The sequence below is a fragment of the Haliaeetus albicilla genome, chromosome 7, assembly GCF_947461875.1.
Source record: "Haliaeetus albicilla chromosome 7, bHalAlb1.1, whole genome shotgun sequence".
NCBI classification, from domain to species: Eukaryota; Metazoa; Chordata; class Aves; order Accipitriformes; family Accipitridae; genus Haliaeetus; species Haliaeetus albicilla.
Genome location: NC_091489.1, coordinates 39,968,936 through 39,992,125, shown reverse-complemented (window position 1 = coordinate 39,992,125; position 23,190 = coordinate 39,968,936).

Genomic DNA, 23,190 nt, shown 5'->3' with positions numbered 1-23,190 from the left:
AGACTTAGTGCAGCACCTTAGTTGTTCCTTACTGTGGGGCAAACTGAATGGGGGGATACCTTTCTTCTACAAGTTCATTGGCAAACAAATGTTAATCATGATTTGAAGGTGCCTTGCAAGGCTCCTTACTGACAATCCTTCGTAGCCATTGAGCATTGATTTGATATATAGGCGTGCACCCCCACGATGGTGGGGTTTCATTTGCAAAGAGCAGCAGAGCAAAAATATCAGAGCAAGGCATGGCACTCTCCGCCCCCAAGAGATTTAGTGTAGCAAATGACTTAATGACTTAATTGGTATGTTCGGGTCTTGGTACAAACACTTACATGAAAAAAGTGCTAAGATGCCCACAAAGAAATGAAGCCAACTATATAAATAATGACGAAAGGCATAATTGTAATCTTCCTGTATGAAGCCAATCAGGCCAATCAGGGCCTGATTTCCCATGGCTGCCTTGAATAATTTCCATGAGCAGTTGCTTCAGTAGCCTATGAAAGAAAATTAGCTTGGTAAGTGAACACAGTTTTATGCAATTGGACATGTTTCTATTTTACCACGTATTATAATCAAGAGGAAATGTTTATCTCTACCGAACTTTGCTTTGCAGAAACCTCTCGTTGAACTTGTAGCAGAGTTACCATTTTCAGAAACACTTCCCTTTAAAAGGAAGATGAAGGTGAGCTAGTATGGATGAAAGAAGAACACGTGTCCTTCCCTGTTGATCTCATGGTCTACAGCCAGGGGAACTTTGGCAGCAAGAGGCCCGAAAAAGGTAACATATGAAAACATGCTCTGCTAGTTCTGCTGCTCTCAGACTGTTTGTTATGTGCAGGACTGAGACTGGTTATTTTTAGCTGTCGCAAGGTATGCAAACAAAGGAATATCAGGATGTTGACTGGGAATCAGGAGAAGTGTCTCTGGATCCAAATGAAGAGGATCAGCCTGTGCTTCATGTGAATTGGGATGGTTTGGAGGCAGAGTCATGCATATACATGATTTGCTCTGCAACTGACGCACAGCAATCAAAAGCAAACTCATTTATATTTTAAAATCCGGACGTTAATTGTCAGCCCACGTTTATCTGTGTGTGTAGGCAGAAGGGAGAACTCTTCACCCAGCTGCATTTGGATGCTGGCTTTTGGGAGGGAAAGAATTGCTAAGAGCTGCCTCCATCCAAGGACTTGTGTAAAAAGTCTCAAGCCTAAAGGGAGTTGTTATCTTTCAGGAATCATCTTCCATCTAGCTAATTGCCTTGCTCAGGCAATGAGCTATTTTGTCATGCCTCTGACTTGAAATTCAGATTCACTGGCCTTTCTCACTCCGGTCATTATCCCAGGCTACCTTGTCTTAAGGTTTTATATTCAATTTTCCAATCTTTAAGTCCCATCACACACAGATGCATTGCCCTTCCTAGTCCCATGTTAAAGTATAATTCATCCCCTCTCTGTCACACACGTGTGCACACACACACACACTCTTGCTTCTTCCTCCAGAGACTCAGATTTCCTGCACTATGTAGACAAAGCTGGTTTCACGTAGCTGTTTTCCTAGGACCTGCATGATGCTATGTCAGCATCACCTCACACAGCCCAGCTCCAAACCTGTCTGAATCGTATTAAACCCCCGGCCCAGGGGCTTGAGTTGTGAGTCAATAACATGAGGGGGAACTTACAGACCCTGAGAGCAAGGGAGCGATTGAGTCATTCATGATTTACCATCAGAGGAATGTTTGGAGATGACAGGAAACTGTGATAACTTGGGGAGAGACCTTGTCAAAGACTGATTACTAGAAAAGCAGGAGAAACAGGGCCGTTCAGAACATCATCTGCACTGTTAGTACAATAAGAGGTTCATTCTGCCTTGGAGTTCCGCTGGTTTTCTGTCTAATAGCAAGAGATGGGTGCATTTTCAAAATGTTTATTAAGCATTTAAATCCTTCTGGTTTGGTCAGTATTTCAGTGGATTAGCAGAAACATGTACACCCTGGGATCACTGGTGTTTGTAGGTGGCCTTTTAACCTTTGTGAGTTTAAGCTTGTTTTTCTGTCCGAGGACCTGCTTTCTCTCTGAGATGCCATCTGGTGCCAGCAGCCCAGCTAATGTGTCTGCTGTGTGGGCACTCAAGGAACTGCAGTAACTGCCCTGCCACTCCCCTTCTAATCGTATATCCCTTTGCTGATCCAGTCTAATATCCACATGTTAGCACCAGATACAGTGGTGAAAATCTCTCTATTGCCACATGTCTTGTTCATAATGGGCCTTTTTCTCAGAAAGGCTGAAATGTAATTGAGTGAAATCTTCCAGCTGCTTTGATGCATTTCTACCAGGCGGTGCTGGAGATGTCAGCCTTTTCTTTCCCACACCACAGCCAAGCTGTTCATGGAGGTTTCTTTTCATTTCCAACTCAAAAGTGTAAGGACTGTCCTTCTACTTGCTTGGCATGGCAGATACTGAAAAGAAAAATCAGAACAACATGAAAAATGTATATTAAAATTCTCTGTCTGGGTGAAGTTTCAGCTGGGTGCAGCAGAAATGAAAGGAGGGTGATCTCTGTGATGTGGCTCATTAACGAATGGTGATATCCTTACCTTGTTGTTTTCTTTCTAAAAACAAATCAGAAGTGAATTGTTATACAAACTGGCAGAATGGGAAGGACAGATGAAGCTCGACACTGAGCAGTCCTGTCACTTACTTACATTGGGACTGTGCTTTACAGGCAGAAAGTTAGGAGCTCTCCTAAACTGAGCAGGTGCTGCCTGGGGAAGCCTTGTATAAGCTCTTGCCTTTTATTGATATACTGGCCAGCCACTGTCTTGCATGATTAAACAAAAGAATCTTTAAATCTACAGAGGAGTGAAAAGCAGTCATTCAGGTGCCAGATCTCATCTTTCAGGCTCGTGGAGGGATGCTTATCTAGGTAATTTTATTTTTTAGCTTGAAAACATTCCTTTCATTTCTGATGGGTAATCCAGAAGCGGGGAAAGAAAACAGCTTGTCGTGGTTTAACCCCAGCCAGCAACTAAGCACCACACAGCCGCTCACTCACTCCCCCCCCATCCAGTGGGATGGGGGACAAAATCAGGAAAAGAAGTAAAACTCCTGGGTTGAGATAAGAACGGTTTAATAGAACAGAAAAGAAGAAACTAATAATGATAATGATAACACTAATAAAATGACAACAGTAGTAATAAAAGGATTGGAATGTACAAATGATGCGCAGGGCCATTGCTCGCCACCCGCTGACTGACACCCAGCCAGTCCCCGAGCGGCGATTCCCTGCCCCCCCCCAGTTCCTAAACTAGATGGGACGTCACATGGTATGGAATACACTGTTGGCCAGTTGGGGTCAGGTGCCCTGGCTGGGCATGAGAAGCTGAAAAATCCTTGACTTTAGTCTAAACACTACTGAGCAACAACTGAAAACATCAGTGTTATCAACATTCTTCACATACTGAACTCAAAACATAGCACTGTACCAGCTACTAGGAAGACAGTTAACTCTATCCCAGCTGAAACCAGGACACAGCTGCGCGTGGTTTTCTGGCTATCCCAGCCAAACCCAGTCCAAATACCAAAAGCAAACTTCCAGGCGAGCAGGGCACTTTCCAGGCACCAGTGAGTTGCTTTTATACAGGGCCTGGCTGGATACACCTCCAGTAAATGAGAAAAGGGGCTTTTGCTATGCACCATTTTTAGTAAAATTGATCCTCCTTCTCAACAAAGATCAAAGAAATCGAATCTGGGTGGGAAGATACTATAAGTCTTGTTCACTCAGATTAATTCCACTCACCTAATTCCCCAAGGAACCAGGCAGCACCATTTCATCCATATGGAAGATAATGCCTGGTAAAGCCATCTATTGTTATGTAACTTCACGAATTCAGATGATGGAAGCTAATTCCATATTTCCTATAACTTCTTTTTCATTGCCTTTGGCAGCCAACCAGCAAACCAAACGGACTGTCCTCTGATTAATTTTCTAAGAATAAACCTATTCTGTCTCTGGCTAAATCCAGTTTAGTGCCCTGAACTGTGAAGCCATCTAGAGGTAAAGGAGGTATACTTCACACTGTCATGATTTTACATGAGAGTGGTAGAGCACCATTTTTACACACATCTACACCAGCGATGGTGTTTGCCTTTTTGCCAACCTCTCTGCCTATATTGGGCAGCCCCTCTTGGGCAGCAAGGCAGCCCTTGGTGCTCTCTCGGGTACCACTGAACTTCCTTTCTCCTCACCTGGTCTTTTGCTGGGCTTGGTCTGGCCAAGCTGGAAGACAAATGTTTAATTATGAGGTCACGTATTTACATTTGTGAATGCGCTAGAGATTTTGCTGAACTTTATTCTTAGGAAATGGCTCCCAAGACCTAGTAACATTACAGTGAGCGCCGTAAAATTAACTTTCTAGTCACAGCCTAAACCACAACCTAGACTTTTTTCTCTGGCTTATTGTTGATATTTTGGAAAAATATCTGAGCTGCCTCTTCACAGGCTGCTTCCCTCTCCCTGTTGGCTCCTGGCAAATCGATGTGGATCTGTTCAGCACCACAAGCAAGCCTCAGGGGGGAGGGGAAGATTAATTGAAGACTTAATTTTTTCTATTTTCATTTGATTAGCTAAGTGGAAGAGGCACGAGTCCCTGCTTATGTGCTATTGGAGACCTCGTGTGGGCCATGAATCACAGCTCCCAGCTGTCACAGTCTGGTTGCATGTCAGGTTAATTATGGTATTGTAGTAAATAGTCTTGCAGGCAGAGCCCATCAATTATAGCCCTCCACATGCAAGCTGCACAACTCATCTTCCATTGCTTACCCGAGAGAGGACAAAGATGAGAAAAAGGAGCTCAAGTAAAAGTGGGATGGGTCAGGGGTTTAGAAATGTCTCTGGCAGAAGGGAGAGAGAGGAACAGGTCTGAAGGGTCCAATTCTCCAATGGGCAGCAGCCAGCTGGAGCCAAAGGAGCTGAACTCATTGGCCAGACTGTCTTGGGTACAGTAAATAAATCAAAGTTAGCAAGCAATCGATAAAATGAAATGTACTTGTACAGAGTCTTACAGAAAAGCTAGATAATCCCAAACCTGTGAGTGACCAGCAAACAAGGAAACAGATTTTCCTTCTCCTCAGTTTTGACAGCCTAATGTCAAGCTTTTCTTATTGCCTTGGTACCACAATACTGTCCAGCTCTTGCCCTTCCAGACTGCTGCAGATCAAAATTTCTTTTTGCAGCTTAATAATGTTCTATGAGTGCTTTGAACTAGTATTGGCCTAATTGATGCCCAGCTGGGACATCAGACAGCAGAGCAAAGCCATAAACATCACTACTGCACGCAGCACATGGTTTTCAAAAACTAGGGCTTTGCTCAGTGCAACGTGAATACCAGAAGCCCTTAAATTTCCCCTTCCCCCTTTTGCCACAGGCCCCTCATTCTCTCTGTTAGCAAGTTTATGTTGATTTCTTTCTGGTTTTCTTTGTTCTTAATTTTAGAGCCTGATACATCACACAAAATATCTTATTGGTGTTTGCTTAGAGACAGATGGAGGGGCAATGAGAAGATGCAGTGAGGAGTTACCATCAGCTTCCCTTTTGTTATTAATCCTGGAACTAAATCAATTAGTCACTATCATGTTGCTAGCTTTTGATGAACTTCCTGCTGCACTCAGTCTCCTGAGCTGTGTCTTATGCACTCTTAAAGGACACTTCCATTAAACTGAGTACTTCCATCTTCTGTGCATTGCCCAGAATCTTCTGTCCACGCTGGCCTGTGTATCCACTCCAGTGAGTGCTAAACATTTATTTTGGGCCCAGGAGGGAGCACAGGCCAGCCTTGGTTAGCTCAGTCTGATGACTGCAAGCATACATGCACCGTATGCCCATATCAGCCATCCCTTCTACAACTCTTTTAAAACACCAGCCACTACAGCTCTCCATACCTTTCTGCCCTTCTGCACTGCAGAGTGCATGAACTGGTCATGCATTCCGGGAAAAAGATTTCCCAAAGATTTATTTAAATCTGTCCACCAAGAGACCCTATGTGGTAATGTTTTGCCCCCTGGAATTCCCTCCTGCCTCCTATGTCCATTTGCTTATCCTCCCCATCAGCAGAGGGTACTTCACAGGAAGAGCATTGCAACCATCACTTGAATTCAAATCCTGGGGAGAGGCAATGAGCACATGCAGCCTCCATCCCTGACAAAAAGGCAGGGACTCCAGCTGGCAAGAGAAATCCAGGCTGAGAGCTGCCTAAGGCTTTCTTGGAGATTTGGAGTAATTACAGGGAACAACAAACTTCATACTTTAAAATGTCAAGCACTGTTTATCTGAAATTCTTCCCAGCTACGGGGAAATGAAAGAAGATGCAGCAATAAAAAGGAGGAATGTCAAATCTGGCAACCTGGAAAGGTATCGGCTGCCCTGCCTGCCTGCCAGACTGACCCTCTGGGCCCTAATCCATAAGCACCATCCAGCCCTCACTGGGGTTGCAGAGGGGCAGGCATTAACATACTGACTTTCAGGGAAGATCTCAGAGTCAGCACTCTTACAAGTCTCTCTGCCTCAGTTTCACTTTTCTGTGTGTGTAAGGTCAGAATCCATAGACCTCAGAAAAAAAATCATCTGCAAAAAAGTGAAAGGCCAAAGTGTCCTACTTCCCTCCTCACTCAGAGATGCGTGGTTCAAGGCAACGGTGAACCGAGCTTCAGATACCGAGTGAAATGGGATGTGATGTACCCATCGTATATCCAGGCCAAAAAGAACTTGGGCATTGTGTCTTCCTCACGCTGCAGCCAAGCCTCAGCTACCAGCCTGGTTGTGAAACAAAAAAAGGGAAGGGCAATGCAGAGTGACAGAAGGTACATGTATTGCAAAGCTCCTCGGAGCGTTCTGTTTGAAAGATGTATGAAATGGTCCAGTTCTTGTTACAGCCCTGACAGAATGCCAGGCATGAGGCAAAGCAGAATTGCAGCGAGTGTCAGTACTTGGCAGTTGAGTCTGGTCACAGGGGGTAGTTGTGGGAGTTTAACTCCCGCGGGCTGGGATGTCTCTTTCTGGACAGTGAGAGCTACCATGTCTGTGCTTACAGAATCCAACCACACCAGGAAGTCAGCTGCTTCTCAGACAGCAGATTCCTCTTGCATCCAGGGAATGATGTCTGGACCCATACTCGGCCACCCTTCTGCACAGGAGAGGCAAACCAGGTGATCAGCTTGCTCGAGCTGCTGGCTGGCAGGTCCGTAAGGACAGAACTTTTACCTGCAGCTGACACCCTGCACACGGAGCTTTTCAAATCCTTACTCTGGCCTCAGAAAAACCCCACCTTTGGGTCATGGATTCTCCTGAGGCACACACAAAGACATACAAAGCTGTCTGTAAAAATGGACCTGGGCATCTGACATTTCAAGGCAAATCCCACATCAATCCAATTAGCTGTGGTTAGGGTCTATGTGCCTCCTGATGTCTGCAGCACCCGATAGCCTGCGAAGGATGCCAGGGGCACGTTCAGCTGTGCTCCTGCTGCCCAGTGTTCCTCCCTCCATGTCAGCTTCTGAGCAAATAAAACCAGCTCTTGGAGGGCAACTGCTGGGTAAAAATGCTGTATTTTGCATACATCGCCTCCCTACTGCTACCAAAAGAATCCATGGTCTTTATAAAAGCCTATTCATACTTTCCACCCTGCAAACCCTTTACCTTATATTTGAAGAAGAATTGGGCTGTCTGAAATGGACAACTGAAGTGGGTGAGTTCTGCAAACACCAGCTGTGGCAGACTGAGTACCTGGAAGTTCTCTCAGACCGTGAACAGACACTGACTCAGTCAGATAGCTGCTTGCTTGTGTTCCAAATTGGCAGGCTTGGCTCTATGTGCTTGTTCCAGCCCAGGCATTTAAAGCAGACAGACCCATGAGACTGCATCTCCCCAGTGCAGTTCCACCCCCAGGAGACTGAAGCTCAAGGCCAAAAACACCCAGAGAAGAACACCATTCCTGCGGACAGCCGCCTTTCACCATTCCGGTTTAGGGAACAGCATCTCTGCTGATACACAAGCAATCCCAGTTGCACGCACTGAAACCCAGGAGTGCAACACACGCCTCCTTTTCAGGAGGAGTTATCTGGGGTTTGTGAGGTGCTTGAGCTCAATGTTGCCCAGAATGCATAGCAAGAAACTTTTTAAATGGTAGTTACGCAGCAGGGGAGGTGGAGAGGATGTAGTATATGCACATCACAAATTTATTTGTTTTTTCCTTTAGCAAAGGTGTTTAGGTGCCCTAATTATGTGAATGCACTTCATATCGCTGTATTCTACCACATTAGTGTGCTTTTGGGAGAACTGTATGTTCGTCATACAGACACTTAGAGAAAGTCACGTTTGGTGCATTAAGATGACCATGAATTTCAAACTTACACAAAGAAATGTTGCAGTTAGGATCCCACATTTATTTTCTTTTATGTGAGTAATCTGAGAACCTATTGATTGCATTTGCATATACAGTGGTACATTGTGATTTCAGCAGGTATATTTGCATATGCAATTGAATTAATACCCTCCTATAAATGCAGTGATTACTGTGTGAATCTGGGAATGTATTTGTCTCTGCCTAATAGAATTTCAGGCTTCCTATCTTGCTGAATGAATCTAGCTGCTACAGGTCATATGGAAGCAGTAACCAGATAGTAAGATAGAGGTACATAATTGTATAATGGCAGAATAAGAATGTCTTGTCGAGCAAGAGCCCTGTTTTGGCAGATCCTGCCAATATAGACATTTTGAGACAGTCTGAAAGACAGGGAAGAGACAAGCCAAGCAGGGATGCACGTGAGTACAGCACTAAGCAGGAATAAACAATGTTTTTCTGTCATACAAAAAGTCTAAGGCAGCATGTGGAGGAGAGTTGGTCTCTCCCATCTCCTCTCACAGGAGCTTCCCCACTAAATCTCTTTGTCTTTCTTTCTTTCTCAGCCCATAATTGTGTCCCTTCCTCGTTTCCAGCTTTGATGAAACTGTGGTTCTTCCTGTTAAAGGCTCTTCTTCAGACGCAGAGAAGATGGTCTCAGCATGGAAGGATGGTGGACAATCCTTTTGCATTTATTTAGCGGTGTTGTGGAGCACAAAGCATTGCTGTCCTGGCCACACCATGCTGCTGGTCACAGTACACAGGTATCGTAGAAGGTAGTCCTTGTCCCCAAGGGGTTACTTTCTTCCCTGAAAGTCCTTCATCTCTCAGGTTTACTGGCACCTTTGACAAGCCTTGGGTGAGCTGTCAGGTGGCAGAGAAAACACCCCGCTGGAGAACATTGCAAACGCCTTTGGTGTTTGGCAGGAACAGAGAGTTGCTCCATGTGTCTAAACTTGCAGCAAGTGACTGGTGGGGGTTCCCCCCAGGATTGTATCTTTTCCATTTCCAGCTTTACACAACAGAACAAATTTGCTGCCTCTGCCTTGTTGCATGTTGCCAAGTGATAGCAGTTTTGGAGAAAATAAACACGTAGAAAAATAGACTGTTGAGAGGAGCCCAGAGGAGATGGCAAACTTCATAAAGACAAACCTAATGAGCTGGAAACTGGCAGAAAGGCAAGACTTTGCCAAGTTACAGTTAAAATAATTTCAAATAAACAAGGTCTCTGCACACAAGGGATAAAAGTCGCATGCAGGGAGAAGAGTCTGCCTTATTCCATTGTGCAGCAGGAACTTGAGAAAGATTTTTTTCTTCCTTTTTGCTCAGAAGTTTAACTTTTCCATGAAGTAGCTGTGGGCATGGAGACAAGCAACTGTTGTTTTATCTACTGGAAACCACTGTCACCTTTTCCGTCACCTGACTTCTCTGTCCACAAAACATTCAGGCCTGTTACAGCAGACAATTTATTGGTCTTCTCAGTACTTTTCTGCTTTACACTGCTAGCAACTTTTGGAAGGTTATTTGTCCTTAAGTACTTACAATTCTTCCTCTGCAGGAGCATAATCAGTCATTATTAGCAGCAGTTTCAAGCTCTAATCATAAAGCTGTACTTCTGTTGAATCCTAACCATGCTAAATATTAATTTGATGTTTAATCCCCCTGGTATCTGGCAATATTGTGCTGCTATTATTATTAGTATTATTATTATCATCATTATCATTATTATTAATGTGACACAATGAAAAACTAGCACTGTTGTAATCATATCCTTATTTATTTACCATTGCATACATCTCAGTTTCTCTCTCTTGCCACCCTGTGTCATGCAGTCTCTCAGTGCAATGTACCCAAAAGAGCTACCCATGTATACAGAGGAGAGGGAGGACGCCTGGACCAAGGGACAGGGTGGCACTTTTAAGGAAGGAGCCCAGCAGGAAGGCTAGCAGCACAAGGGAGAGTGCAGGCATGTGGTCCCACACCGCTGCAGCCTCCCGAGTCCTGGTGACTGCCTCAAAGAGCAAAGGGCTGAGGGCACAGAATGCCAAGAGCTGGTGGGAGAAAACTCATATCCCTGCTTCAACTTTCTCTCTCTCTCCTTAATCATCATCTAAATGGTCAGAGCTGAATTCTGATTTAACATCTACGCTTATTTCATGCCAAGATGGGCCTCTAGTCAAGCCAAACCCTCCTGACCCCTCAGACCCTACAGCTCAGTCCAACCTCTATTTCTACACATGTATTGACCTAATAGTCCTTTCTAATGGGAGCATCAATAGTGTTTCCTTCTCCAGACACCTGTAGTGAGAGATGAGAATCGCTGTGACCTCTGAATTGTAAACACTGAGCACAGAGGGTGAAAAAACCTCTTAGTGACTGACCTTGCTTTATTATTTAACACTCACTGTGCAAAACACGGCTATTTGTCACAGCCCCTTCCTGCTTTTTGCTCCATCATGATCTCTGAAGTTTGTTACGAGGAGGCTTGGCCGTGAGGGCAGTGTTGACCCTGGGCAATGAGCAGCAGTGCAGATCGATTCCCAGGCCCTTTTGGGAGCTGCTGGTCCACGCCCGACCCTCAGCCAGCTGCTCTTCTGTTGAGTATCTCTGATGCTCCAGCAAGTTGCTAAAATATTTAATCAGTATCTGACAGTCATGCCTCCTTGCTGTTATTTTCATTGCTATAACAATGAAAAGTAATGCAGGAAGTGTACATGGGGATTTTCACATTTATTTTTACAGTAAAACCTGCAATTTCTACCTGAGGCTGAGAAAGAGCAGCCAAGACACCCAGAGGTTGGCTCCCATGATTTGGACTTTGTTGCAATATTCAGGAGTCTGGTTTCCCTGCTGAGCAGCAATTAATTTACTATTTGGCAGATATAAGATGAACCACCTGGACCAGAGAAAGAATTTGCTCCTTCTGTGGTTGGGAATGAGAATACAGCAGCATCTAGCACTGCATTTCATTCACTGTTCAGAAGATAAAGCCACTCTTTGATGGCAGCATCCCTGATAAGCAACGCAGCTGCCTGGGATCCCTCCACCAACTTTCTGGAGCTTCCGGACAGACCCCTCAGCTTCTCCCCCTGCCCTCCTGTGTTTCCCCCAGTGTAAATGAGCCTCTGCGACCGAGAACTCATTAGGCCCTGATAAAACGCTTTGGTAAATGGATGTATCTCTTCCCCCAATTAAGACAGAAGGGGCAACAGTGTCATTTGGATTATTTTCAGGCTGATGACTTGCTTTTCAAGACAGAAAAGGGTTGGAATTAAGAGGGGCAGTGAAATGTTTGTGTGGGTTATTACCCACAAGGATGGTAGCAGAGCAGGGGTTACTTGTCCACAGTTAGCAAAGATTTAAATCTCTTAGGGTCTGCCAGTGCCGCAGACTCAGGCTGGCCCACTGCACAGGCATGAAGCATTCCTCCTGCCAGCAGCAGAGGTAAATGTGCAATTACTGCACCCCACAAGGCAGCCACCCCGCCAGCAGCGTGACATGCAGAGGGTGTGCATGATGACACGCATGCACAGAAATGCACCGGTCACACCACAGGTGCAGGTGTGCCACCAGTGCTGCAGAGCTGGGCATGGTGGCACTGGAGAGTAAATGAAAGCCAGCAAGAAGCTTGCAAGCATCAGCTCCCTTTGTGTGAATTATTATATAGTCTTTGTTATGTGATTATATGGTAGGGTATTTCTTCACCAGAGAAGAAAAAGGCCTCAATCCCAGCACTGTCTAAATTTTGAATGTATAACTTTGAAAGCTTAATCATATTCTTTTCACAATGCCTTATGGTTTATATATATTTGGGTTTTTGTTGCTTTTTTGTATTCACTCATTTTGCTGTCAATTTAAGCTTAATATTATTAAAATTGTTCTGGTTCGCTCTGCTTAAAATTCTCCAGTTACAGTATTTTTTTGGGAAAGAAGTGCTAAGTCAATTTCTTTCTCCTCTTTTTTATTTGTCTTTAATGACTCATTAGATTAGCACCTTTGAAATTGCCAGCAGGAAGTAACAAGCCCACTATCAGGAAAAGTCTTGCAGAAGCCAGGGGCTGGAAGTTTTGCAGGTTCAGGCCTGTGCATTGGACCGCGGTACCAGGGAGCTGATCTTTTCTCAGGACATAAATATACTCCAGAGATGTGTGACATAATAGCGTTCCTGAGGAGATGTTATGGGGTGCAGGCAAGAGTGGGTTATAGACAGCATCCCACAGCCCCTCTCCTTGCACAGTGAGGGTCCAAGGCGTTTGCTCTCCTTGCAAGGCGATGGGGCTGAAACATCACTAGAGCTCCTCCACCTTGCCTAGGGGATCTGTGTGGTATTGGCAGGACACAATGGAGCAAATTTGACCGCCGAAGGGAAGACAGGGAGGAGAGAGCAGCAAGCACCTGCAGGCAGGGCAGGTGGCGGGGCTGCTGGGATGCTCATTGCCCTCAGCTGGGGCAGGGGCTGCACCAGCTCACCTAAAAAGGTGAGGGGAAAGGATTCCTTCTCTTTCAGGTGTGGGCTGAGCCAAGGGCAGAGGTGAGTGCTATGGCTGTGGTGGTGTGTGGTCTGCAGGGCCGAGGTGGGCACGGGGTCCTGCACCCCCTGGGCTGGGTGCCTGTTGCTGATCTTCAGCTGGTCACTGGGGATGGGGCACAGGGCCTCCAGCCACCCTTTTGGTGTTTCCCACCTGATCCTGCTGCCCCTGCCCTCGAGTTCCTCCTGCCGCATGGCCAAAGGCTGCAACTCCTCCAAGGGAGGGCCCAGCTGTGGCCCAGCGGGGTCTGTGCTGCCTGGCTGGGAGCTGTGCTTTGCTGGGGCTGGGGGTCAGCCTCAGCAGTGGTTCAAAGGTGCTTGAAAGCTTTAATCAATGCTAAAAGGGGGAAAAAAGCAACAGGCGCCTTACTGGCAGACAAATACTTCCTTGTCAGGAGGCAAAACTGACTTTGCAGAAATATGTAGTTGTATGCGCTGTGGTTTCGGGCCTTATGGAAATGTCTTTTTTCAAAGGGTGAAAATAATAGCGTTCCTCTAATACCAGCTGCTACCTCTTTCCCTGGGGCGTATGGGACAAGAACCAGCTCTGGTCTGTGGAAAACATGACAAATGTCAAAAGTCTTTGTTCGTTGCCTCCCTTTCCCTTCACCATGTTTGACAAATCTTGCTAGACTGAAAAGGAGGGAGACAAACCTGTTTACAAGTGAAGGCAGCCCTCAGCTGTGGCACTGAAACCTTACTGAATGCAGAGTGCACAGTCAGAGCTGACCCTGGAGCAGTTACGTTGTGGTAGCACCCTGTCCTGGGTGGCAAAGGGACAAGGGTGTCTGAAATTCACCTGTGCAGCTGCCTCTGCTGCACATTGCTGCAGAAAAGAGCAGCTCCCCAAAGTATTTGTAAGTGCAGATAAAGAACTTTCTTTCTTCCTTGCCTGTGAACATGGGGCTGACTCATAATCTCACAGATGATAAAAGAAAAATTTTCCCTGGCATTGGGGAAAAAATGATGTTTTCTTGCATGTGCAAACCATCTCTTTGTCATACCAGGGATTCAGTAAAAAAACAATCTTTAGGCTGAAATAACAGCAAATTTGGTCCAGTGTTCTGTTAGGGGTGATTTATTGCTTCTCAAAACTTAGTGTCTTTACCGAGTGAGTTAAATATGCGAGTAATGTTTGCTGTGTAAAAGGAGTCTGGTACTTCTACTACCCGTCTCTTGTGCAGTTGGTGTCTGTTGCAGAACAAGCATCAGCTGCACTACTGAAGTAGTCAAAATACTTAATACCCTCCATGGAGCTTTGTACTTGCTTTACCTGAAAGGCAGCTCTGGTAAGAACAGTATAGCTGATAAATATTGTAGCGAATAAAGATGATGCACTTGGGCTGCTGTGTGTTGTTTACGGCAGGCAAAAAAGTTCCTGTTCTGTGGCTGACAGTGTTGTTGGCTTTTGGACATTTTGCCCTCCGGTTCATTAGCATTTAATTAGGCACTACCAGTGCAGCATAATGCTGAAGTGAGTTTTCCTGAGTCACATCCCCTGAACTGCTGCAGAGCAAAAGCTGCTGGAAAAGCTGAGAGTGTTAGCTGTCAGCCTGTCACTCAAATCCATCTCTCCCTGCAGCAGAGCTCAGGGAGGAGTGACAGGCTGGGGTGGGGGGACGGGGACAGCAGGTCTTGGCACTGGTGTCTCTTTGCTGGAGGGGGTGTGGAGCTGGTGTGGGACCTGGCAGTGGGGTGGTACAAGGCACGGAGGGGGGGTGGGTGTGCAGGGGATGCCCAGCACTGGTCCTAGGGGCTAGTGCGGACCTGCCGGGGCTAGCTTCACCGCTGCTCCTGGGAGACTGATAGTACTCCAGAAAGAAACTTAAGCCACTTAATTACACGTGTATTAGCATGGCACCTTGTGAGCTTTACAGCTATGCCGAAATGTAAAACTGTCTCTCTGGCTCAAAAATTAAATATGCCTGCGTTATTGGGACTTACTGGAATATATGTGTATTTTGGACTGTCGCAGTGCCTAAAAGGCCACAGATGGCAAGTCAGCTAAGCCAGGCACCCTATTCACACCGAACAAAAGCTGGCCTCCGCCACAAAGGACTGCAGGATCTAGCCGTACTTCAGATCATTGTAGGATCATTTTAGGATCATTATTCCTTCGTTATGTCAAACAAACAGGAAAAAAGAGGAGGGAAATGGTTGATGTTCACAGGTGTAGTTTGGTTTCCTCCTTAGCTCAGTACTTTGGGGAGTAATTTTATATAGGAATTATTTACTAATATTAAAATCCATCAGAGGTTTTTATTGTAATTGTGGTGTCATTACTAATATTTGTGGAAAATGTCCCACTGTGGATATTTTACGAAGTGATACACTCCCTTTCCACATCAGTAAGTGGTGTGAGGAAAGACTACGGAACAGCATGTGATAGTCCTCGCAATAAGCCCTGGACATTTTGAAGTATTTGAAGCATAGGACTTGGCCTTTCTGTCAGCCCGATGTAGCCTTGACTAACTGGATCTCAAATGGTTTCAAGAAGCTGAACTCGACTCTTGCTTGAACTTGGAAAATGGGTATACATGGAAACGTTGGGAAATATATTTCATATGGCATTCATGCCTTTACTTAAGAATTGCCTGTTACTTATGCTGGACAGTCCTTCCCTGGCTGATAGCTCAGGCTGCGGGAGAGTTGCTGCCTGTGCTCTAGGCTTTGCGGAAGGGGTGGGTGCCTTCTCCACATGCAGGGGCATCAGCAGAGATGTTGATGCTCTCAGTGAGGCTCTTGCTGTCCATCCACATTCGACTGTCTGCCAGCAGCGAGCCCACCATCGCAGGGTGCCAGTGCAGTGCTTTGGGTGAGCATATACTTGCTGGTGGAAATGCTGCGTAGCTCCCTCCTCCCCATCACGCAGGACTTCAGTTCCTAACTTGGCTGAAAACCTCCTCAGCGAAGTCACTTAGGGTCACTTAGGTTTCCAGGTGATTTATTTCCCCACCGCCCCCCTCCATGCCGACTTTCCTGCCGATTGCAGCTCTGGGCTGAGCAGGAATGGAAACAGCACAAGAGCCTCACCACAGAGGAGGCATTTGCTGATAAGCCCTTCAACACTTAAAACCTGATTACTAACACAGCTCTAACTTTAGCCCATTCGCAAAGCTTTGTTGCCAAACTATGCCTAGCGAAACAACCTTGCTAATTAGCCACATTGGAAATAGGGTGGAAATAATAGCCCATTTTTCTACACTTGCGCTATTTATGCCGCAACAAAAACTATACTTTGCTGGGAGAAATGCTGAGAGCGTGTTATTGTCTGGACTGCGGCTTAGTGTTGTGGTGATAGGAAAAGATGTTTAAGAAGATAAACGGTGGCTCAGGGGCTTGTGGTGATAAAGCCAAGATGCAGACTGAATGGGGTTGGGAGGTGGGGGCTGTGTGTGTCCCTGAGACTCTTCTGACAGTGATAAACATGTTTGCTACCAGGGGAGTCAGAGAGGGAAGGGGAAAGTTGCTCATTGTTTATCCAGGGCTGTAGTTTATTGCTAATTATTTGCCATCTGCATCTTGACTATTCCTGTCTCGCCTAGATGTATTGCTTAATAGCACAAGCTCCATTTCAGCATGGAATAAAGGGGCTCAGCTGCAATCAGATACAGCCATACACCTAAGGTAGATTGGAGGTGAGCAATTAGTCACAGCCATGAGTTACATATTTCAACTCCAGACCGATTTGTTGTGTGAACAGTTTCCAGCTGACAGAGTTCAGCTCCTCATCCTTTTCTAGAATGATATGCTTTTTTTACCTCTGAAGGCTCTGTGTGGTAAAATTTCCCTTTCCCTTCTAAAAAAGAAAAATCCTCATCTCCCATAGGTATATAAAACAGGTTGTGACTATGACTGCAAGATTATGAGGTGCATTATTATGTGAAATAGGGCTGATCCTAGCAAAAATGTGGGTCCTGCTGTTTTCCCCACACTGTTACTGAGCAAGTGACTCAAGGGACTGTCTGGCAGAGCAGAAGGCAGGCAAAGGTGCACTGCTGCTCTGGGAGTGGGATGTCAGCTTTGTAGAAGGGGGGAGGCAGGAGCAGGCTTTGCCCCTGGAGTGTGAGGCTGAGCTGGCTGTGGATGCCTTTTGGACACTGCTTGAGCAGCAACAGCTTGGCAGTAAACTTGGAGCCACTTTGAGACCCTGGCTGAAGCCAGTCCTGCCAGGCAGCAGCTCCTCAGGGCAGGCAGTGGCAACACCACAGGGTCCAGTGGGTGCCTCAGGAAAGTGGAAATATCCACTACAGATCCCTTGCTGCAAACTGAGTGCTTAGGAGCACAGAAATGGGCAATTTGGAGGGAGTCTCTGCATCCAGAAGCCATCAAGATGGGAAATGCCCAACAAGCAAAAGAAAGATAGCAATAGGAACTGCAAAGGCACATGGAAGTAGTGCCAAGGATGTTTCGTCATGTAGAGAAATGTCCTTGTGCCTCAGATTTTGCACTTAATGAGAGCACTGACTTCTGAAGAGTATTTTTTCTTCTGGAGAACAGCTGAGTCTCTTGTTTCAAGAGAGTAAATTGGGATGATATGCATCTCATTTAATAATTAAGCACTGTTGTGGTTTAACCCCAGCTGGCAACTAAGCCCCACACAGGAGTTTGCTCACTCCCCCCAGTGGGATGTGGGAGAGAATCAGAAGAGTAAAAGTGAGAAAACTCATGGGTTCAGTTAAAGACAATTTAATAGGTAAAGCAAAAAGCTGTGCATGCAAGTAAAGGAAAACAAGGAATTCATTCACTCCTTCCCATGGGCAGGCAGGTGTTCAGCCATCTTCTGGAAAGCAGGGCTCTGTCATGTGTAATGGTTACTTAGGAAGACGAACACCATCACGCTGAATGTCTTCCCTTGGCCTTTATTGCTGAGCATGATGTCATGTGGTCTGGAATATCCCTTGGGTGAGTTGGGGTCAGCTGTCCCAGCTGCATCCCCTCCCAAATTCTTGCTCACCCCCAGCCTATGTGCTGGCAGGGTAGTCTGAGGAGCAGAAAAGGCCTTGACTCTGTTGAAGCACTGCTCAGCAATAACAAAAACATCCCTGTATTATCAACACTGTTTTCAGCACAAATCCAAAACCTAGCCCCATACAAGCTCATATGGAAAAAATTAACTCTATCCCAGTCAAAACCAGCACAGGTACTGTAGCAGTTCCTAAGTGAACCTACCTTTTTTTCCCTTTCCTACTCAGCACCCACTGCTCTGCAAATCTGTTAATTCCTGAGCTGCAGAAAGCCTGCTTGCCCTGAGGAAGGCTGCATTTGCCAAAGTGCTTGCATGCAGAAAGAAAATAGCAAGAGACAAGGGAAATTTTTTGTTTGAGTTTTAGGTGATCCTTTGGGGAGGAATCGAGGCCACTGCTTTAGAGCAAAGTGCTAAAAATCCTTAGTAACTACCTCATATGAATTTACGGGAGGAACTAAGAAAGGTGAAGGAAAGGCTACTTTGAAATTTTACTTCTCTAAATATCATGCCTCGGAGCATTGCTGCTGCCCCTAGCATTGGTGAATGCTGGCATAAGGAGAAGCTCATTTCTGTGTCTAGAGGCATTAGAGATTTTTCACTTCGTAGCCCGGAGAAATGCAGACTAGCTCCAGGTTGGCAAGTGGATCCCTGGTGTGAAAGGAGATGTTGGGGTGCGAATGGACAAGGGCAAGCAGGCTGTTGAGAGTTGTGCATGCCTGCAAACTGGTCCAGAGGGGTGTAAAGGACTTGAAACTTGTAGGGATTTCTGCAGCCTTGTCTTCTCTCTCAGGGCTTGCCATGGCAATGCAACCCATGCCTGACTGGAATTCCTAACATTTTATGTGGCCATGCTGCTGGAGTGTTTGAGAGGCGTTTTGCCTTTGCAGCCTGGTGTGAGGCATGCTCCTCTCCCATGCTCTGTCCCCTCCAGTACCGTAGCAGTGTGTGTAGAAATGCCTCTCTTGCAGGAGAACAACAACGTAATTTGTCCCAGAGGCTCCTGTATGAGGCCAGCTTCACAAGCAAATGCCCATGATCCATTCTGTCACGCCACAGTTTTGCCAGATTTTCTGTCACCCCCAGTAACGCCTCTGGGTTCAAACCAGGGTAGCAGACCCTGCTGGCACTGCCAGAATAGCAAAGAGCATAGTAAGACTCAGCCTCATGATCTTTCTGTCCTCATCCTTGCTACTTGCTTCTTCCCCCAATGCAACTTGGACTGATTCTTAATTGTGGGAGTATCTTGTGTTTTCTGGCTTGACAGTTACTGAGTGGATTGGAGCTGGGTAGAAGCTCCCTGAAGTGGTCTTCTCTTTAACTGAATCTATACTTTATGACAGCTTTTAATAATTTTGTAACTGCAGTCAGCATGTTTATTTACTTAAGTAGGGGCTGTAATTACAGTTAATTAAAATGAATAATTAGTTAATTAGGATCCATAATGTGGACTGAAAAATAGGCTGTATGAGTGAGCTTCAAGGCAGATGTTTTTGGTTAACAGCACTGGCCATGACTTTGTGTCCCTCTGTTGTGGACAGGAAGAAAGTAATTCTGAGTATACAGTCAGGGAGTGAGTACTGGAAAAATGATGCTGCTGGCTGGGGGAAATGCTCCCCCCACCCCAAGAAGGAAGTTGGGTTTAGTAGCCTCTGACTTGAATGCCTTGCAAGGCAAGGCTGGCAGGAATAGCTGCCTACTACTAGATACACCTTTTTCTTGCTGAGTGAGAAGCTGCTGAGCTGAACAATGACAGATTTACATGGAATACTGTCAAGTTAACTGCGCAGAAAAAGTGGAAGCTCCCCTTGAGTGCACGGAGTTAATTTTATCGGGTGTTTAGCAGGCTCTAATGAGAACCAAGAGACCTATATATCTTTGCAGGTGGATAACTTTCTGGCAGGACCTTGATTGCAACTGGATTTTATACCTTATAGACCCAAAGCCCTGCCAAGGATGTATCCCCAGGGAAGGACACAATGTAAAAAAGGTTCTGCAAATCATTTAGGTCTTTAGAAAGAACCTGAAATGGAAAATTCTGCTGCTCCTGGCATGGACTTCAGTGACTGCCCTGGGAGCTGAAGAGTAGAGCAGAGAGTGATTTTTGGGCAGCTGTAGATAAGGCTGTGTCCTGCAGATGCACCTAGGAGCACCTTTGTGAATGCCGCAGAGGAAGAGAAGAGTAAGGTGGGCACAGCCTGGCTTTGGAGAGCCCTGCTGCCCACAAATGGGCAATGCTAACTGTCTTCCTTAGAAATGCTTATGTTCCAAACAAGCTTATGTTAGCTATTTCTAGAGGAAATCAGAAACTGCAGCTGTTTTACTAGTGTAGACTGTTCAACAGCTGGGATGAAATCCTGGGAGAAACAATGCCAACTCAGCCTCTGCAGAACAGAGCAAAGGCAGGAGAGCAGGGGAAGAGGTTCACTAAAAGCATCTGCTGGAACTGCAGGCTCTGACAGCTGATTAAGATTTTGCTGACCCTTGCCTCTTCCATGCCCCTTGGGGACAAGAGAAGGTAATGGGGTGGAAGACTATGTGCCAGAAGGCTGAGGGCTCTGCAGGTCAGGTGGATGCCTTGCTGCTGAATTTGTTCAGGCTGTGGAGTTCCCTGGAGGGGGAAAGCATGTAGGCTGTGGAGACTGCAAAATATCTGTCTGCCTGCAAGAGCATGTTAGTGGTGGCATGAGCAGAGCTGCTTTCCCTGGCCTGAGCCAGCTGAGTAAACTTCCCCTGACATGCTGCTTTGGGAGCACCTTCAGGCTGCAGGAGTGTGTCTCACGGTCACTGCAAGGATTGCCTTCACCTTTCCCTCTTGCACTTCCAGTAGGTCTGATTCAATGTGTACTCGAGTTGCTCTTCCTGTTCCTGCAGCTTCATGGCATGGCTTTGCTACAAACGTGCACCTTACAGGCAGGGCTGGAGCATCTCTTCTCACAAAAAAAAAAAAGACAAGTCTGTAAAGCTTTGGACCCACTGTAGCTGGAACAAGCAGTCAGCACCATGTGGAGTACACAGTGAATAACCCAAACTCATGCTCAGCCCGCAGATAACGATGGCAAAAGTAAACATGCTCTTGGTAGCAAGAAAAAGCCTTTTGCAAAACTACACTGAACAAACACAAAAGAAAACGCATGCATGTCATCTGCTTCTGGTGCTGAGGAATTGTCTGTAGTCACAGTATGGGAAAAGGACTGCCAGGAAAGGGGTCACTGCCAGCACGTAACTGCAGTGTGCTTTGCAGAGTAAAAAAAGAAAGGAAAGAAAGGGAGAATAAGAAGAGTCATTCACAATGGGATTGCTTTGGAAAGACTAAAATCTGCTTATTGGTATGATGTTCTAAATTTCTGATGGCTGTTGACTGGAGAAGAGTTGTGTTAATTAAACTCCAGTTAATTGGCGAAGGGAACATTAGCCTAATGACATGGAACTGTGGCATCTCTTACACCCAGAAAGATGTTTTAGCCTGTTGCAGCCCACAAATGTGTAATGCAGTTGGCACAGTGGGCATCCTCTTCTTGAGAGAGTGGGCAGCTGTGAACAAAGATTCACTGAATCTTTGTGGCCCACAGAGACATCCAATGCTGCTGGGCCAGAGACCTTCCTCTATGCCTGCAATTTTCCCCTAGTCCCAAAGCCCACAAGCACAGAGCAAGTTTGTTCCCCTTTTTTTGTTCATTATTCAGAACACATTTTGATTAAACTCTTCAGCTTTGCTTCTTTAGGCACTTAAATACAGTTATCATGGGGGTACACTGGATGCTAAGCATGCTTGGAAATCCAGTGCTTTGGTATATGGTTCAACAACTATTATTGCAGTCCGTCTGTCCATTGCTCGAGCTATGCAGCAACCTGCAGTGCCTGCTGACCATCCCAGTGCACACGGGGGGGGTAGGGGTCTTTCCTATACAGTGGCCTCTCCTACTGCCCAGAGCTGCTTGTACTGTCAAGTGCTTGGGTCCATCTTTAAGCATCAAAGGGTGGAATTTAGGATGTCTGAAAACAGTGAAGAGTTGAGTAATGACGTGGAAGGAACTGGAAGCTGTGGGATTTGCATCAGATTACTGCACTCTCCAAGTTTGTGAAGGGGCATCTCTTCCACTGTTAAAGCAACAGCAGGGAAAATAGAGCCAGGATAAGTGATTTAAACAAATACTAAATACTCCCTTACCTCCCCAAACAATTGAGCTTCAGGAGGAAATTAAGCTATTTACAAATCCTGATCAAATTCGGGAGATGATTTTGGCTGCAGAAAAAAGTTCATGTATTTAGTGAGCAATGTTTGCAGGGAGTGAGGGGCTCTCGGTGGGTAAGAATAGAAGTGCAAGCAAGCTTGTCCTGGGAGAGGCAGAAGATGTCAATAGCCTTGATACCTCATTGGGATAATGGGTCATTCATACTGAAGACAATGGATTCAGCCTGGAAAAGAAGGGGTGGGACAGTCTCCCCTAAGCCTGGTGTAGCTTGTTTAACTGAGTAAAATGAAGGCTGAGAAGAGAAATGATTGCAGGTTATAAGTGCACTTAGAGGAAGAACAAAGTCCATAGAGCGAAAAAACTCCTTGAAAGAAAAAGCTATGAAGACACAAGTACACTCCAGTGTAAAGTGTATGTGAGAAGAAAATTAGGATGCTATGAACCAGCAGAACCCTAAGGCTCTGCTACAGATTGCTAACTTGGAGTCTTGAGAGTCAGAAAGCTGGCAATTTAAAGATGGTATTTGATAAAGGCATGAGGAGGATAACATGCTGATTAGCAGAGATAAGGCAGGACTGTACCTGAGCATACAGAAAGTGCTTTTCAGTCAAAAGTTTCTGAAAGTCCTGTGTTGACCAGGGTGTGAGCAAGAACATTTTGTTACACCCATATCTGTTTTTTCTATACCTGAGCCAGGCATGTCTGCAACCCAAGAGGCAATCTATTACAAGTCTGACCTTCTGTCAGCGCAAATAAACAGTGTAGTGTCACATGCTGGAAAGCATTTAAGGGAAGGGGTCTTCTCTGCATTTTGTGATCATGCAGTGAAAGGCACACAAATGCAGGCAGGATTCCCATGGCTGCAACTGGTTCTGCAGGATTCCAAGAGCCTAAATTACAGCATGTACAGGAGAAGGGGGGGGGGAAGGGGGGGAGTATATGCAATCCTAGTACCTGCAGACAGTATGTTTAAGGATGTGTTAGGATCCAGGTAAGTATATCTGATTGTTTAATTGTCCTCTCATGGGATAGTAGCATATGTCCAACTGCACAACCCCATCCTGCTTCCTCATGGCTCTTAGTGCCATTTTATGAAGGGGATTACAGTAGAATT